Source organism: Hyalella azteca, unplaced genomic scaffold, assembly GCF_000764305.2.
Source record: "Hyalella azteca isolate HAZT.00-mixed unplaced genomic scaffold, Hazt_2.0.2 contig11169, whole genome shotgun sequence".
Classification (NCBI taxonomy): Eukaryota; Metazoa; Arthropoda; class Malacostraca; order Amphipoda; family Hyalellidae; genus Hyalella; species Hyalella azteca.
Genome location: NW_025941177.1, coordinates 18,684 through 36,777, shown reverse-complemented (window position 1 = coordinate 36,777; position 18,094 = coordinate 18,684). Strand labels below are relative to the sequence as shown.

The following is an 18,094-nucleotide window of genomic DNA, read 5'->3' as shown; positions in this document are numbered from 1 at the left end:
TGGAAGCTCACTTTTATCTGCCTCCATCTTCCCGAGTTGTCGTGAAGTGCCGAAGATTTCACAAAAGAGTTGCGGTAAACGACAAACGACCGTACCGTTATGGTTAACGGCGAACGACCGTACCGTTATGGTTAACGGCGAACGACCGTACCGTTATGGTTAACGGCGAACGACCGTACCGTTATGGTTAACGACAAACGACCGTACCGTTATGGTTAACGGCGAACGACCGTACCGTTATGGTTAACGGCAAACGACCGTACCGTTATGGTTAACGGCGAACGACCGTACCGTTATGGTTAACGNACATTTTGAAAAACTTATTTTTTCGCATAGCGTTGGAACCGTTTTTAAGCGTAGTTTAACGTCGTATAATTAGAACTTTGTATTTTTTGTTCAATAAAAAATATTTGGAGAAAACTGGGTGGTCGTATAGCCATTTCCGCCACTGTATTGATTCTAAAAGGTTGGTAACGCTCTACCGCCTGACATGAGTAACCGAAGCAATATTTCTAGTGAGCGCAAAATGACTCGCACTGATGGTTGCCGCCACGTACGACAACTTTTAAATGTTCTATGTTGCGTACTAACGTCCTCAGGTTGCTACACTTAATAGTTTACGTATTATTATATTATACGTAAACTATTATTACTTTATACGTATTAATAGTTTACGCATAATTTAAGTTGAAAGTTATGTTCCCTAGCTGAGTGACATGCGGAGGTAGAGGCTTAAATTATAACAAGTCACTAAACAACACAATTCTAAATGTAAATTTATCGAAAAAATAAGCTGGATATTGTGAAAAATAACGCACCATATTGTGAACAATGAACTGCAATGCGGCCACTGTTTGGGGCAACGGTCACTGGGCACGACTGCTGCTGCAGCTGCTCTGCTGCGTTGCTCAGCTGCAGCTGCAGCAGCTGGGCATGGCAGCAGCTGCAGCAGCTGCGGCTGGGCATTGCAGCAGCTGCAGCAGCTGCGGCTGGACATGGCAACAGCTGGGCATCGCAGCAGCGGCAGCAGCTGCGGCTGGACATGGCAACAGCTGGGCATGGCAGCAGCTGGGCATGGCAGCAGCTGCAGCAGCTGGGCATGGCAGCAGCTGCAGCAGCTGGGCATGGCAGCAGCTGCGGCTGGGCATGGCAGCAGCTGCAGCAGCTGGGCATGGCAGCAGCTGCAGCAGCTGGGCATGGCAGCAGCTGCAGCAGCTGGGCATGCAGCAGCTGGGCAGCAGCTGCAGCAGCTGCGGCTGGCAGCTATCGATCCTGTAGTGCCAAGGAAGGACGGGTTCTTCCTGTAGCTGTGCATGAGGGACGGAGCAGCTGTAAGTGAGGGAATGATAATCTGTACTTGAGTTAGAGGATCAGCTGCACGTATGGGCATAAACAGCTGTAAATGATAGTTCATGCAGATGTAAGTGGATAGAGCAGCGTTAAGCGCATGAAATTCGTTTAACACTCTAAGAGTGGGAGGAACGAGCTTTACATTAGGAAAGTAAATAGCAGCTGTGAGGGAAAGAGAAACTTTACAGTAGGGAAGAAGCAGTTGTAAAGGTGTGAACGAGCTGTAAATGTCGGAATCATCAGCTGTAAATATGGGAAGAATCAGTTGTAAATATCTGAATGAGCAGACGTAAATTTTTGAATGTGCGATGGTAAATCTCTATGCATGCAGTGCTATGTGTGGGAATGAGTTAGTACATAATACGAGTTCGTACAGCTATATGGTAGAGAAGAAGAGCAGCTTCAAATTAGGGAAAGATCTGCTGCAAACTATCAATAAATGAGAAGCTGGCATCAAGCAAAATATATCTGTTCGATAAATAAAATCCTTTTACAAAATAATAAAAATTGATATAGCTTGAAAATGCAACTGATTTACGTTGCGCATATTATTCAAAAGTAGTCTCGAAAATTGATTGGATAGAATTGATCTAACGGTGTGTTACGACCATTGTTTATCCTGACCGAAATTCATTGTTCTTTGTTCTGACGGATATTCAATTGAGTAAATTTGTGTAAGCGAGACTAAACTTAAGCCCACCACAGACAACTTGTTCGATTTTAACATCAGCAAATGAATATTACCCGACATGCCCGAATACGAGCGACAGGCTATGTATTGCAAGAGAAAACAATTATTGTGTGTGCAAAATCGGTAGTATTGTTCATCCTTAACGACCAAACTTTTTATTCAACTCTTTTTAATGAAAAATGACACGGTTTATAACAAGTTTCATGAAGTTTTGCTGGCTTTTTTCATCTGTGCAAAACTTCATCATCATTTTTTCATTATTTCATTTCATCATTTTTTCAAACTTCTGCCAGGAAAATTCCGGACCAGATCCTGCTTCAGCCAGTATTAAATTTGTCCTGCAGTTTTGGACTAAGAATTTCGCGCGGCTCATCACTGTATAATAATGGAATGAAATATATTTTCTCATTTATATCGATGCCTTTATCAATTTTCTACTTGTACAATATCTGAACACGCATGCTAAATTATTTGAGAAAATTTCACTGCGAATTAGCTACCCTCTATACATTACCCTAGCTATTCGAGGGCAAGGCTAACGACCCACAGAGATTCATTTTTTTAACGGAGCTTTTCCCATCACGTTCCTAAATCATTGGTGCTCGATTAGGCATCATTAAGATACCGTCAACTTACGATCGCTGATGACATCGAAGACGACCGCGCTGTACGGTAAAGGGGCCGTTATACTGTCTAAAATAGTTAAGTTCATAGCTTCGTTTCAAGTTGTACACACAAGCCACCAACGAGAAATAGGCTGCCGAGTGTTCTTTCCTAGTGCGTTCTTTGTGCTTACACCGATCCGTGTACTTAGACCACTCCGTGTACTTAGACCACTCCGTGTACTTAGACCACTCCGTGTACTTAGACCACTCAGTGTAATTAGACCACTCAGTGTAATTAGACCACTCCGTTTACTAAGATCACTCCGCGTACTTAAATTACTCCGTTTACTTTGACCACTCCGTTTACTTAGATCACTCCAGTTACTTAGATCTCTCCGTGTACTTAGACCGCTCCGTGTACTTAGACCGCTCCGTTTACTAAACTCGCTTACTTATTATAGGCCGATACGTGCATGTATGCCGCTGAACGTATATAGAAAACTGCGTCTACGTAGGCCGTTGCGTGTACTTAACCGTCCGGAAAACTTACAGTTTTGGTAGTTCGGTCCCAGGTTTTCGTTGCTGAGGGAAGAGGACGTGAGGGGGAGGGTATTATACGGTAATGTCATGGTCGAAACGTAAGCAATTGGAACGGTTGCTGCTTGTAATGAATGGCGCTTGGCCTAAATTTATGGGAGAATATTAATGAATGGCGGATTCTTTTTTGTATGGATTTGTCTTGCAGTTCAATACGGTATCTTACATTATTGATTTTATATTAAGTATTCATGAAACATTTCTTCCTTAACTATCCGCTTCACCTCATTAGCGGAATTCAATTCAACAACCTCGCGTCGTGTCTTTCGGTTTCAATTTAATGCCGGATGCGTTTATTTGAGTTTCATAATGGCGTTAATTAAAACTTTCTTGCAAAGGAAAATTTCTAAATGCAAGTCAGAAATCCTCTAAAGCCTCAACATCAGAGAACTCTTTCAATTTCACGCTAACAAGGCGATGCCTGAACTTTAAATTGCTGCTCCTTGCCACGTAAATCTTGCTTAACTTTAGCGGGCTGCTTTTAAAGAGTGAAAAATCTTATACTCGAGATGAGACTTAGTAATATTTTTCACTGCTAAGTGTCATCCAACTCTAAGTAGAAGGGCCATTAAGTTATTCTGCTTTTTGTTTTATCTCGTGCCTGTTTTTAATTTAGAATTGTCACTTCAAAGATAGTTCAGTTAACTATAATGAGAATTTTCTTGTTGGAAAGGTTTGTTATATTTCACTTTGATATCACTAATTAAATTTTGTGAAATATTTAATACCGCCGAACCGATAACTTTCATGTAGCCAGCATAACAAATGAAGCCAACGAAGAAGATAAGAAATAGATTGGCAAGGATGTTTTAATGTTATTGTGCTTAATCAAAGTTACACATCATAAAAGCCGAAAGATGTAGAGTACAGATACGTATCGCTCAAAAATGAATTGTCTTCATAACTTTTTTATCGTTCCTTGAATCAATGTTCAAACAAATATTCTAAACAAATATTACTCATTGTTTCGAATAAAGGCCGCCGCATATTCGATTAATTGGTTGCTTAGTAAAATCTGGAAATTTTACACGCGGTTATTTGTAAGTTGATATTTCTATTATCGTTCATGGTTGTGAAATACTCAAGATATTTTCAATTTATTTGGACTCAGGTTGTCATTTCAGTATTTGTTTCTTCATTACAATGTTCACTCAGGTTTGTTTTCCACGCAGTTACCTTAATAGTTTACTTTCGATATCTCTTCTTGTTCAACAAAGCAGGATTGTAATTGGGCACTTTTTATTTGGCTGAGTTATTGTCAATTCAAATCGCTAAATAATATTTTCAATTCGAACAACCAAACTAAATTTTTTATTTAAAAATTTCTCTTGGTCGGCAAAAATTTTATTTTCATTTGATATGCTATTAATCTTTTATTAATCTAACTTAGAATAATGAGTCATCATTGTTTCATGATACGAGTTGAACAAACTCGATTCGGTGGCTTTTGAATTCACATAGCATTTAGTTTCATCTGTACTAAAAAAATGTTGATCTTACATGTTTGAAAAATAACTTATTATTTTGCCAACTTTGCTTTGCAATCCAATGAAAAGTCCATTCAAAATTGTATTGGAGAGCGATTGTTGCAAGAAATTAAAAAGAACAAGCGTCCTTGTTTGAGCTCATCCACAAGGTCTGCGTGTAGAGTTGCTGCTCACTTTTTACTTCACGCTGAAAGCAAATAAGATTACCAATGCAAATTATTAATTTGTTCTTCAAAGTAATACCGTCTTTAGGTAAAATAAATTTTATCCTCCATGAATGCAATTAATGCTGGCTTTTCGGACGCAAATAGCAGTGAATGAAGTGGCCTCCTGACAACTATACGCACTTGACGTTCTAACGAACTTTTCAAAAGTTTTCAAGTTTTGAAAAAAAAAAAACATTTTTCAGGTGCTGAAGGAAACGTGGGCACGAAAATATAATGATTCAATCATATCGTAAAACTCACCATTGGAGGATAAGTGAATTTAATAGATTAGTAGTTTTTTTACCGCGTATCTTGTAATTAATTGAAATGGTACTAGAAAAATTAATCGTTATTCTAGAATGGAAGACGCCACGTAAGAGGAAAACACTATACGGAGCTCAGAACGTCGATAGAATCATTGCTCATTGTATTCTTTAATGAGATCTGATCAAAAACTTCTAATGGTTACAGATCATAATGCAATGAATTAGATTGATATGCAGGATATGATACAAACGGTTCGTCCATATTTGCGAAATATATCGCAAGTACTGAGCTATTTCGAGAAAGAGTTTTTCCTCTGATTATCTGCTGGGGTTGCTTCCTTTCTGGTATCCTGAAACTTCACTCTACACTGTTAGAAAAATAACCGTTAACGGTATTACCGGCGTTTCAGTGGCCGGTCGGCACGTGAAAAGAAACACCGTGTCGCCGTTTTAATTCTAATTTAACACTAGAAATTCGTAAACATCTGATAAAAACGGCAAAACAGTTTATTTTCACGGGGCGACCGACCACTAGAATGCCAGTGGGACCGTTTTTTCACCGTTTTTTCTAACAGTGTAGGATCCTGATTATATTATCTAGTCCTACGAGTCCTGCGACATCAACCCTGAGGCGATCCTGATATTGAAGATGACAGCGCAATACGTTGAAACATTTTCATGGGGCGTGTGCTGCGACATCGTCATATTCCAATTAAAATGAGCTGCATATTATTTATTCATTTGAGCTGTTCATGAACCCTATAATTATGGAAATTATTGTTAATATACAAAAGAAATAGTAATTATTATTTATTGTGAATTTGTCTTGAAGAGTATGCCAATCATAGAATCTTCTGAGTAGTAATGCGAACGCATATGACGGAGACTATTTATTATTTTTATAAATTATCATTTTCATTATTTTTCATTCATATTCTATTTTATGCTTTCTATTTTATGCTTGTGCTTGCTAATTTATCCTGTGAGCTCTTCATGCATTAGGATTTACTCTAATGTACTAATGCATGCACTACATTACTACAGTATCTGAGTTACATCATTGATTTAGTAGAGACCAATCAGAAGGTGTCGGTTGCAAATCATTCCTCGGGCCGCAAATGTCGAGAGGGAAGAATGTTTTGCGCGCAATAACATTTTGGATTGAAGTGGATTTTGATTATGTTGTGTCAGAAACTCCTCTACCTTATTCGTATTTGTGGTTAATTTTAAAATCTTGATCCCATGATCACCTTTCAGTCATTTAAGTATCAGGAATACTGCCATGCTGTGACAGTAATTTTTCCGCTAAAATATGATTACTAAATAACTTTGTTTATGAGTGCCAGTGATTGATGGTATAGACAACAAGACGATGTTCCATTGAAGTTTTTTTCTGTTTTCTTGAGTTTAGAGTATGATTAATGGTCTATATCATTTCGATATGCAGCAGCATTGAATGATAGTGCTTCGCTCCGCTAAAATGATAGTGCTTTAGAAGTATCTCTACTGAAAGTTGATAGACCTTAAAATTTATTGCATTTTTTTATATAGGGGAATTTTCTGCGCATTCATTAAAAATATTCAATGCGCTTGAGTATTTTGGAAAGTTTATGAGTCAAGTTTTCTGTTTAAAACTCAGAGGGATGCCAGGAAGGGTAGATGATGCTACGTATTAATTCTAATACTCACTCATTTGTTCGCTAACAACATGTACGAATGTGCACACTGGTACCAATTCGTACACTGGTACTAACATGTACGACTGTGCACACTGGTACCAATTCGTACACTGGTACTAACAACATGTACGACTGTGCACACTGGTACCAATTAGTACACTGGTACTAACAACATGTACGACTGTGCACACTGGTACCAATTCGTACACTGGTACACGCCTTAGTTTGTACTTAAGTGGTACGAATATTGTCCATAGGGAGACTCTAACGACCTCAGCGCAGAGGTGCACGTACGAGGTAGTTTGGGACAATCAGGATCGATGGTCATGGAAGGAAGCCACAATATCTCGTTCACCAACTATGAAGATTCACATGATGATCTTGTTGTCGTGTGAATAGTTTAAGATTACTAAAAAATTATAAAAATTTATTCACGGGATTGTATTCAATGTCTTTCTTTGTTAGTGCTCAAATATTGAAAACTTATGTTTGAAACCTTACTCTTACGTAACCAACAAACTCCGTTTTCTTCAGTTTTAGAATTGGTATGGAATTTTAAGTTTATTCTCTATATTAGCAGTTCAACCCAGCGTTGATCAATCATAAATTCCAATCATAATTTACTAATTGAAGTAATGTTCAAATGATGATGCACTATTCAACAGTACTTCATCATAGAACTTCACTATAATTCCGGTTTCGTAATTTGAATAAGATTTCGAATTTCATTGTAACATGAACCCTAAATTTATTAAATAGAACGAAATTTTTTTTAGTCTAAGAACACTATTTCTATGACCATTGAGTATTTTATCAGCTATCTGACACGGCAAGGCTAGTGTGACAGATAGAAGAATATCGTCTGGTTCTCATTGTTCTGCATACTCGATATCGGGGTGAAAATATTTCAATACTTAACATTCCCCTCCCCCTATTTTCAGTATAGTTAATTTATATTGTACACGATTTACTCATAAAGTTTTACACGAGAATATTTTCTGTTCAGCAATTTTTTTTCAGCGACACGAAATTGCTTGTGATGAAAATTGGACTTCAGTTCAAAATCATTACCTTATAAATCGGTAAATAATGTTTCTACTGAATATAAATTCAATTGTTTGTTTTTAAGCACTGCATTTATTTTAATTTCAAGGCTCATTTTTGAACGTGGAACTTGAATCTTAAGTAAACCAGATTTGTTTAACCAAGTGTGAAACACGTATTCTCAGCCTCATTTCATACAACATATTATCATAGGAATTTTTTGAAAAATTCACGTATGATTAAATTGTATTATATTGAATTTGGAATGACGACACAAAAGCAAATGGTTATATACCTCGCACATCCCGACACCTACCGTGTTTACTGCCAGGTTTAATAACCTCGACATCTGGTGATCGCGTGATACTAATTCGCATAATGGCATCTGATGTTGAAATAACGTTGATTATACGTTGTTTCAACGAACCAGACAAACTCGTTGGGCTGTGCTGGAATCTTGATCAAGTTCACGATGCCCACTCCAATGAGAGTTTCAAAGATTCTATTATCGATTCACTCCTTCGGTTTGCCTTCAATTACCATTAAGAAAACTTCAGCAATTTTGTTCATGGTTAGCATCCAAGATTTTGAATCGACAGTACACTGTTAGAAAAAACGGTGAAAAAACGGTCCCACCGGCGTTCTAGTGGCCGGTCGCCCCGTGAAAATAAACTGTTTCGTCGTTTTAATCAGATGTTTTACGGATTTCTAGTGTTAAATTAGAATAGAAACGGCGACAAGGTGTTTCTTTTCACGTGCTGATCGGCCACTGAAACGCCGGTAATACCGTAAACGGTAATTTTTCTAACAGTGTATTGGGCTCAATTGTTCCCAGCGGTTGATGCGGTCTCATACCCGTGCGATCTTTGTTCTTATGTTGAAATTCTTTTATATAAATGTTGTGTGCTTATTTAAAGAATCTATGTCCTAACGATACTTTACATTTATAGTCGCATTGCATTTAAACGGGTTACATATTTCAATCGCATACCTCCATTGATGTTGTTAGTATGGCTTCCTAACATAGCCTAATCGTAATTATATTTAATTAACTTCTTGATTGCTCATAGCTAAAAAAATTTGCCAGTTTTTGTTAAATTTTCTGCTCTATATGCATCCTGTTATCTTAAAAAACCAGAAGTGTGGGCATGATATATTGTCGAATTGAATTGCTAGAGATGCTCGCTTATATATTTGGTTGGCAACGCTGGAACACTCAGGATTGTTCTTCCTGATCTCCCCTCAGGACTTGAGCTTTCAGGAGACGTAAATGGGCCTTAGAATCGCTTCTTCCGGAAATATTTTCATCTTGTCTTGTTATGTGAAGGCCATAAACCAATCTGAAGATGGCGGCTATAAATCATTCTCCAGGCCGCAAATATCGAGAACCGAGAATGTTTTGCGCACATTCAGATTATGGATTTTTGGCATGTTTGGCCAGAAGCTCCATTTGAATTCTCTGTGTGTCTGTTGCTCCAGGTTTTTTTACGTGGATTGGCCTAGTCTTCATTGCGTGTTTATTTAGATTTATTACTGTATGATATAGACAATGAGACAATGTCGATGGCACGGAATTTTCGAGGGTCTGTTTTACCGAGGGTCATCTCGTGACTCGTGTCATTGTAAATCTCATCTTTGTGACTGCATTTCACGGGATTGCACAGGACGAATTCCTGAATTGCATATAAATTCACTAAAAGCATTGTAAGTATTTATGCAAGCAAAATATTTATATGAGTAAGGCCTATAAACTTATCATTCATTTTATAGTTACCACGCGTTTTCTTTCTCATGGGTTCAATAACTGGCAGCTTTTCAATTAATTATTACGGTTATACGTTCTAGACTTGTTGACGAAGCGGTTTAGCCATCCAAATTGTCAATGTAGTTTTTATGTGATATCTATCGGTAACTACGGGAGACGTTACGATCGTGTAGGCTGAATTTTATAGCGTCTCTAAAGCCCCTACTATACATCCTTCATTATAAGCGGATGTAAAAAGTCTTGGGATTTTGCTCCAAATATTTAGTTTACTTTCTGCGAGTGTGGACGGTAAATAGCCTGTTCTAGCAAGTTTAAATGAATGGAAGGAGAGTGTTACATCTTTTACATTTTTATGGACGCCATTTTTGGAACTTTTCTCCTAAAAATTTGCTTGCGCGACAACAGTTCCGAATTTGTTGTCCTGAGATAATTTGAAACTTAAAAAATTCCTATTTGCGAATATTGATTTAAATTTTGAATTTCTGTTGTACACTCGATGTTATTATTTATCCTGCTTCTCTACTTTCTTCTCGTGCTATGGTTTTCAAAGATCATTACTTCTTATTACCTACGTTTTCAAAGTCAACTAAGTGACGAGCCTAGAAGCTCTACCATGTGGGTTAATGATTTTCTTCAGGCACTTGAAAACGTCGATTTTTATGTGTCCATTACTTAATACAAATATCCAGACTCGGGTAAAAGATATCTATGGTACCATGGATACAATTTTCTTCTAACCATTCTGATGACATTTGATAGCACAAACGACTCTCTCCATTCCTTTCAAATTTCTTCGTTTCGAAATTAATCACTTCTAATTATAGGAGTGATTCAATCGTAGGTCAATCACTCCTAATTATAGGAGTGATTGATCATGAACCATGAGACAGATAATCAACTTTTCCTCGTTAACTGCAGCCAAGATATTTTTTCTGAGTCGTTAATGTTTTCAGGACTTGTATACTTTAGGAAATTTTCCCTTCATTTTTGTTTTTGCGGCCAATCTTAATTTTCTGGAAGAAGAAATCAAGAAATTAGGTGGTTCATCAATCATTAAGAAATTAGGTTGTTCAGATTCTGATCAAAACGTATTGACAACCTGTAGCTTGCTCGAGTTGAACTACAAAGTTTATAGGAGTTTTGTGCCTCCTAGTACAAATTAAAGTTAGGACAAATTAAAGTCAGGGAGCTAAGTGAGTGTTAGATACATGTAAAATCAAGCAAAGTTTGCTGCATCTTAGATTTGGTACGGCATCAGAAAACGATCTTGTGTTTCAAGCTGATTTGGGTGATATAATAAATACGAGTAATTTAGGTGATTAATACTGATTTGATTTGGGTGACCTAATAAATACCAGTATAGTAAAGCACCCTTGCGTTCACACATAACTGCAAATAATGTAACGCATAGGTAGCCTCTAACAACCTCAGCGCAGAGGTGCACGTTCGAGGCAGTTTGGGGCAAGCAGGATCGATGGTCAGGGTAGGTCGCCGCCTCATAGAGGGCATGGCCTATACTTTCAAAAAAAGTTAAGAGATCGTAAGTTCATCAGATAATCATTGACGGCCTTTCAANAATTACTTTTTTATAGTGATTTTTTTTGTAAATACGCTATTGGATTTTTACAAAATTCATATCCACTTCTTTCAGATTTTTATCAAAGACGAATACAGTTATTATATTTGTGATCAACATGCCGATAAGTTGAATGTGAATTTTTTTCAGAGAGAGAGAGGTACTTTCAACATGCAAGATTCAGAGTTAAGTTTATCCATACTTTTTTTAATTAAATTGCTTGTAAATTGTGTTGCGATACTCGCAGCATTACTGATGAAACGTTTAATACCAATCTTCGTATAGCTGGAAGAATTAATCTGGAATTAATGCCTGTTAGCTCAGTGGTAGAGCACCAGTAGCTTATTGGACAGCTGGAGGTCGCAAGTTCGAACCTTGCACAGGCTAAAGTTTTCTCTTTCTTTTAGTTTTGATACATTTTTAAAAAAATATTTAATAGATATGTATTTACTCCTTTTTTCAAAATATTTGGATAAAGTTTTTAGATAAATGATTATTTAATTTAGATATACCGAGAATCGATCCTTGCTGTTCCTTCCTATTAGGTGACAGCATTTAATGGAAAAGAAATAAAAATATTTAGCTAAAGCCAAGCTACGTCTTTAGACCATTATAAAAGATCCAGCCTTCACTGCTCTAGCGAATATTTTTAGCGACATTTTCTCAATTTATGGAAAAAATGCACTATTGTGCTCGCCATGTCCGTCTGTCTGTCTGTCTGTCCGTCTGTCTGTCCGTCCGTCCGTGACCTCAAGTTTTCGTCGACGAGAAAATGCGCTCTCAGTCACTCACTGCAGTGAGTACTGAGTTATATTTTTTCTTTAATTTGTCCTACAGACCAATATTCTGCCTTAAAACCCGTTTAGATTTCCAATTAAATGCAATGTCAAAATTTCCGCCTTGCACATGTCACCGTCAAATGAATTTGAATATTCCTGCCAGTTTTCTTGCTTTATTTTTTTTAAAAGTTCAGACTGTTATTGATGACGAGCTAAAGCATTTAAAATAAAATGCCTGACATTTCAGCGTCAAGAGTCTCGACATTTTTGTCATTAAATGCCGCGATCGTGGGCGTTGAGGAATTTTTGTCCGCTCCTAGAAACTCTGGAAAATATCTGTATATTTTGACGCTAACATTACTAAATTTTCATTTTCCTATTTGACAAGTCTCGGCCTTTAATTTGTTTGTAAAGGCGGTTATAAACGAAAAATTAGAATTTTTTTTACTATTTCATTCACAAATATATCCACTTTCAAGAGCACATTTTCTGTTCGTTTTCCAGTTTAAAAGCACTTGCGCCGTTCAATCGTCATCAGCTCAGTAGAAGGCAAGTATCAGGTCATTATAATCTAATTTAAAATGTGGTAACTCGAAAAAATTGTATTTACTCCTTTAAATTCTTTCACTGATGCGATTTTCGGATTAATCTTTTTCGTCTAGCGATCAATGAGTTCAGATAGAATATTTAATTAACAACTACCTATATGTGCTGCCTTGCCAAAATTCTACGGATTTCAGTACCCAAATTTACTTTACTTTTCGCCACGAGTGCTTTTGGCCGATGGCATGTGTTTTACTGAAGGCCTGAGCTCGGTCGAATGAAAAGCAACATACGCTCATTTCTTCACAAACTCCCATTTGCTTTCTTCACCTTTTTCGTTTCTAGCGAAAAAAAGACTAAATAATCTCTAGTTTTTGTAAGATTCATATACGAGACATCTTATATAAATTCGTGCAATTCACATGAATTATTATTTTCAATAGTAACGATATGGCTGCAAATGGCTTGCATTTTATGCTTGTGTTTCTAAATAAAAAAAAATGTTCATCGTAAAATTAATTTCTGAATTTTCAATATTTGTGAGGCATCTGAAAATAATTACAGATGCTACTGCTTCTATATACGCAATTAATGATATCATTCAACTAAAATATAACGTTTAACAGTAACGATATATACGTATATTTATTATAATTAGACGTTTGATTCTAGTCAAAAGTAACACATTTTATCAAAATGTGTGAGACCAAACGTTTTATATAATTTAGATTTATAGCGTACTTTACCCGGTATTTGGTGAAACTTGCACCATTACGTCATGAAATTTTTATTTTATTTTGTTTTTAGTCTATTTGACAGACTGTTGCGGGAAATATGCAAGTAATGCGTTGAATAAAATTCTAGAAGTAGATATTTCTACTGTTATTATTCCTTAACGTAGACTCGTTAGTTATCGTGCTTACCATACAGAATATTCTTTTGTTTATATTATAAAGCTATAAATGACTTATTATCTGACATTTCTCGACTGGTGGATTCCGCAATACCGCTAGATGTTATTCCTCAAAATTTAGAGCAATGCGAAATTTTTTTTCCTTGCCGCCAATGCGTATGTTACAGACAGCCTGCGTCTCTTCGTTCAGTGCAGCTGGCGTTCCAATAAACTCCTCGCAATTTGTTAGACTGAAGACTGAAGCATTTTATGTTTTGGCTTACTGCAGCAATATTATAAAACTCTCTTGCTATATTACGAGGAGTTATTCCTTTGAACCCTGAGCACTTGAAAAGTTTTCTGTAGCTAAATTTTTAAAACTCTTGGTTAAACGGACTTTAACAGATCGGCATTTATGCAAAGTCTACTCTGATTGTGCATTATTTTCATAATCTCATGCCTTCAGAAATGTAAAAAAACTCTGCTTGTGCATTGTTTTCATAATCTCAAGCCTTAAGAAATGTATATTTTTTCACGACCTTGATGATAAGAGATTTTTTTAGTAATTTTTGGTATGACGTTAAAGTTGATTAAATAATTTATCAAAACATAATTACGCTGCCGACTACACATGACAGGAACGCATGCACTAACAGTCAACTGTATTAATTATCACTCACCTGTAACTATTACTAGTGTTCTAGTGTCATCTGTAGGGCAACGCTAACGACCTCAGCGCTTAACCGCGCGCACGAGGCAGTTTGGCACAATCAGGATCGATGGTCATGGAATGCCGCCGCCCATTGAGCAGCTTTCTGCTCCTTGTTCTGTGACGTCAAGCTACAAATTATCCAGAAATTACTGAAATTAGAGACTAAATTTTTAGTTTTTATTCATTGATTTATGCTAATGATGTGTTCTATTCAGTATGGTAAATTATTTCATGGCCATCATTTAGTTCAGCATTTATTTAAGGTGTTTTTATTTAGTAAATTTTTATCGGTTTGCTCTAAGTTTTGCGCGAATAATTTTTTTGGGGGCATTTTAAACATTCGGAAAATAGGCATATTCATAGCTGGAAATATTAGTATGGAATTACTGCCTGTTAGCTCAGTGGTAGAGCACCAGCCCCTGAACAGCTGGAGGTCGCAAGTTCGAACCTTGCACAGGCTAAAGTTATTTTTTTACTTAAGTAATTCAAAAGTATTTTTGACTACGCTTTATTTAAAATATTTTATTAAATTCCACTCATGACTAGGCTCATGTATTTTGACGCATTGTCAAAGAATCGCACAGGAATTTGGTGGTTTCAATAATTCTGAGTTTTTAATAAAAGAAGTGAAATGTCAGGACTATTTCAATGTTGATATGTTGAGAAAAAAGTATAAAAAAATACTCGACTAAAACAAGTTTTCGGGTAGCACATTTCAGAAGTTCAGTATTCATTAATGTTTGTTTCTTTGAATGGTTAATGGTTCTATGGTAAATCATTTTATTATCGGTTTGATATGCATAAAATTATTCACCGTTATTATTATTATTTCTCAGTTTTGGTTTGGTGAATATAGAGTGACATGTGGTTGTGCTTCGTTCTTGTATATTGCAGAATTATCTTATATTGATCTGACTGACTATATTTGTTCTAATTCGTAAAAAATGATTGATAAATAATTTTTAAAGCTTCATTTAAGTCACAGCTGATATATCCATGCGGCGGTGTTTTCAGTGACCAGTATTGCCGTGGTTTTATTGCTTAATTATTATTACTTAATTAAGGCGTATTTCAATTTTCGGTCTTTTTGCCATTTTTTTACTCGGTGCTGCTGAGGGCTGCTAAGCAACCAGTGGGTTTGTTTCGCTTCGAAGATTTTGAGTCTCATTTTAATAATAAAAATCTCTGAGAAAAAGCTGAAAAATTGCGTAGCAATATTAGCAGCAAATCTGAAGACTAAAATGATCAAGTTCCATAAATATTCTAATCCAAAATCTGCAAAAATCAACTTTCATTAATGTTCTGAAACAAATTTTGCCGAGACTAGCGACTTTATTGTCAAAAGTTGATGTTATTCGTTAGTACATTCTTCACAAACGGTGTTTTTGAGCTTAAATGGAAATGAATTTTAGAAAATTGTTGTCATCTGCTCGTTTTTTCTTTATGTCGAATTTTTAGATGAATTTTGTCTGAACTCCGAAGAAGCACGCACGAAAATCTCAAAATTCATCAGGTGTTGACAATTCAATGATGTTACGTCTTTCAGCAAGCTGAAAATCATAATTCTGTTAAACATACAAAGAAAATTTGTTCTGCATTCACATCAGCTAACAGTTCAGTTCTTTATTCCGTGCTTTCAGCGGGAGAAGATGCGGACTGAGAAGGAAATTAAGATGTCAAAGCATGCCATCAGCCTTCATTATCACATAGCTTAATGCTCGTCGCTGGACTTATCCTTGGGTTCACAATGAAATGGCTTAAATTGATTAGGATTTTATTGTGATTGAAAAGGAAAGTATCACAATATTTTCCGAACATAACATGATCAGCTTCCAGGTACCAGAAGCATTCTTGTTACTGGCACGGTAGTCTCACTATCCTGGATAAATTAAGATTTTATTCAATTTCCATAATTTAAATCGTTCTTGCATCCTGTCGAAGTTATCGCAATAAAGTTTTTCTTGTTAACCCGCGCAAGATTAGCAGTTCTGTAGTAATTCGTGCTAATGAATAACTAGTTGAGTAATTAATTCTATTATGTACTAGATAGCGTCGTACAACTGAAGCTTCTGCTAAATCTTTCTTCTTGACTTCCCTTTCAAGCTTCATTTAGTGGCGTATAGTATGGTTCCGTAGTAGGTTCTGTGTAGTTTAATAGTCTCCTGAATTGACATTTTAAAATTATTACGTCTTTTATTTTTTATCCCATTAGACCATACCAACTATATTTTTAGTAGATTATTTTTTTGAGTAAAATTATTTTAATTTGAGTTTTTCTGTTAAAATTATGCTCTTGATTTTTTTCGACTCTCATCAATTAATTGTTTGCGTTTTGTAGCTGTTCTAAGATGAGTGTTCTCTTTTTGCAGGGAGGCGTGTCCCTTCAGGGAGGCAACACCACTCTGCACACTGTCATTCTGCACACTAAAATTCTGCACACTGTCATTCTGCACACTTCAGTTTTGGTTTGGTGAATATAGAGTGACATGTGGTTGTGCTTCGTTCTTGTATATTGCAGAATTATCTTATATTGATCTGACTGACTATATTTGTTCTAATTCGTAAAAAATGATTGATAAATAATTTTTAAAGCTTCATTTAAGTCACAGCTGATATATCCATGCGGCGGTGTTTTCAGTGACCAGTATTGCCGTGGTTTTATTGCTTAATTATTATTACTTAATTAAGGCGTATTTCAATTTCCGGTCTTTTTGCCATTTTTTTACTCGGTGCTGCTGAGGGCTGCTAAGCAACCAGTGGGTTTGTTTCGCTTCGAAGATTTTGAGTCTCATTTTAATAATAAAAATCTCTGAGAAAAAGCTGAAAAATTGCGTAGCAATATTAGCAGCAAATCTGAAGACTAAAATGATCAAGTTCCATAAATATTCTAATCCAAAATCTGCAAAAATCAACTTTCATTAATGTTCTGAAACAAATTTTGCCGAGACTAGCGACTTTATTGTCAAAAGTTGATGTTATTCGTTAGTACATTCTTCACAAACGGTGTTTTTGAGCTTAAATGGAAATGAATTTTAGAAAATTGTTGTCATCTGCTCGTTTTTTCTTTATGTCGAATTTTTAGATGAATTTTGTCTGAACTCCGAAGAAGCACGCACGAAAATCTCAAAATTCATCAGGTGTTGACAATTCAATGATGTTACGTCTTTCAGCAAGCTGAAAATCATAATTCTGTTCAACATACAAAGAAAATTTGTTCTGCATTCACATCAGCTAACAGTTCAGTTCTTTATTCCGTGCTTTCAGCGGGAGAAGATGCGGACTGAGAAGGAAATTAAGATGTCAAAGCATGCCATCAGCCTTCATTATCACATAGCTTAATGCTCGTCGCCGGACTTTTCATTGGGTTCACAATGAAATGGCTTAAATTGATTAGGATTTTATTGTGATTGATAAGGAAAGTATCACAATATTTTCCGAACATAACATGATCAGCTTCCAGGTACCAGAAGCATTCTTGTTACTGGCACGGTAGTCTCACTATCCTGGATAAATGAAGATTTTATTCAATTTCCATAATTTAAATCGTTCTTGCATCCTGTCGAAGTTATCGCAATAAAGTTTTTCTTGTTAACCCGCGCAAGATTAGCAGTTCTGTAGTAATTCGTGCTAATGAATAACTAGTTGAGTAATTAATTCTATTATGTACTAGATAGCGTCGTACAACTGAAGCATCTGCTAAATCTTTCTTCTTGACTTCCCTTTCAAGCTTCATTTAGTGGCGTATAGTATGGTTCCGTAGTAGGTTCAGTGTAATGTAGTAGTCTGCTGAATTGACATTTTAAAATTATTACGTCTTTTATTTTTTATCCCATTAGATCATACCAACGATTATTTTGAGTAGTTCATTATAATTATTTTAACTTGAGTTTTTCTGTTAAAAT

General features: G+C 36.2%; 2 non-coding genes across 2 annotated transcripts; both read left to right on the top strand.

Moving 5' to 3' along the window:
• Positions 1-11,575: 11,575 nt before the first annotated feature.
• On the top strand, positions 11,576-11,654 carry Trnan-auu. The gene is given in 2 exon segments: positions 11,576-11,614; positions 11,618-11,654. It is a non-coding gene; the product is annotated as a tRNA-Asn (tRNA).
• Positions 11,655-14,579: 2,925 nt separating this feature from the next.
• Trnaq-cug lies at positions 14,580-14,654 on the top strand. Its single transcript has one exon. It is a non-coding gene; the product is annotated as a tRNA-Gln (tRNA).
• The last annotated feature ends 3,440 nt before the right edge of the window (positions 14,655-18,094 follow it).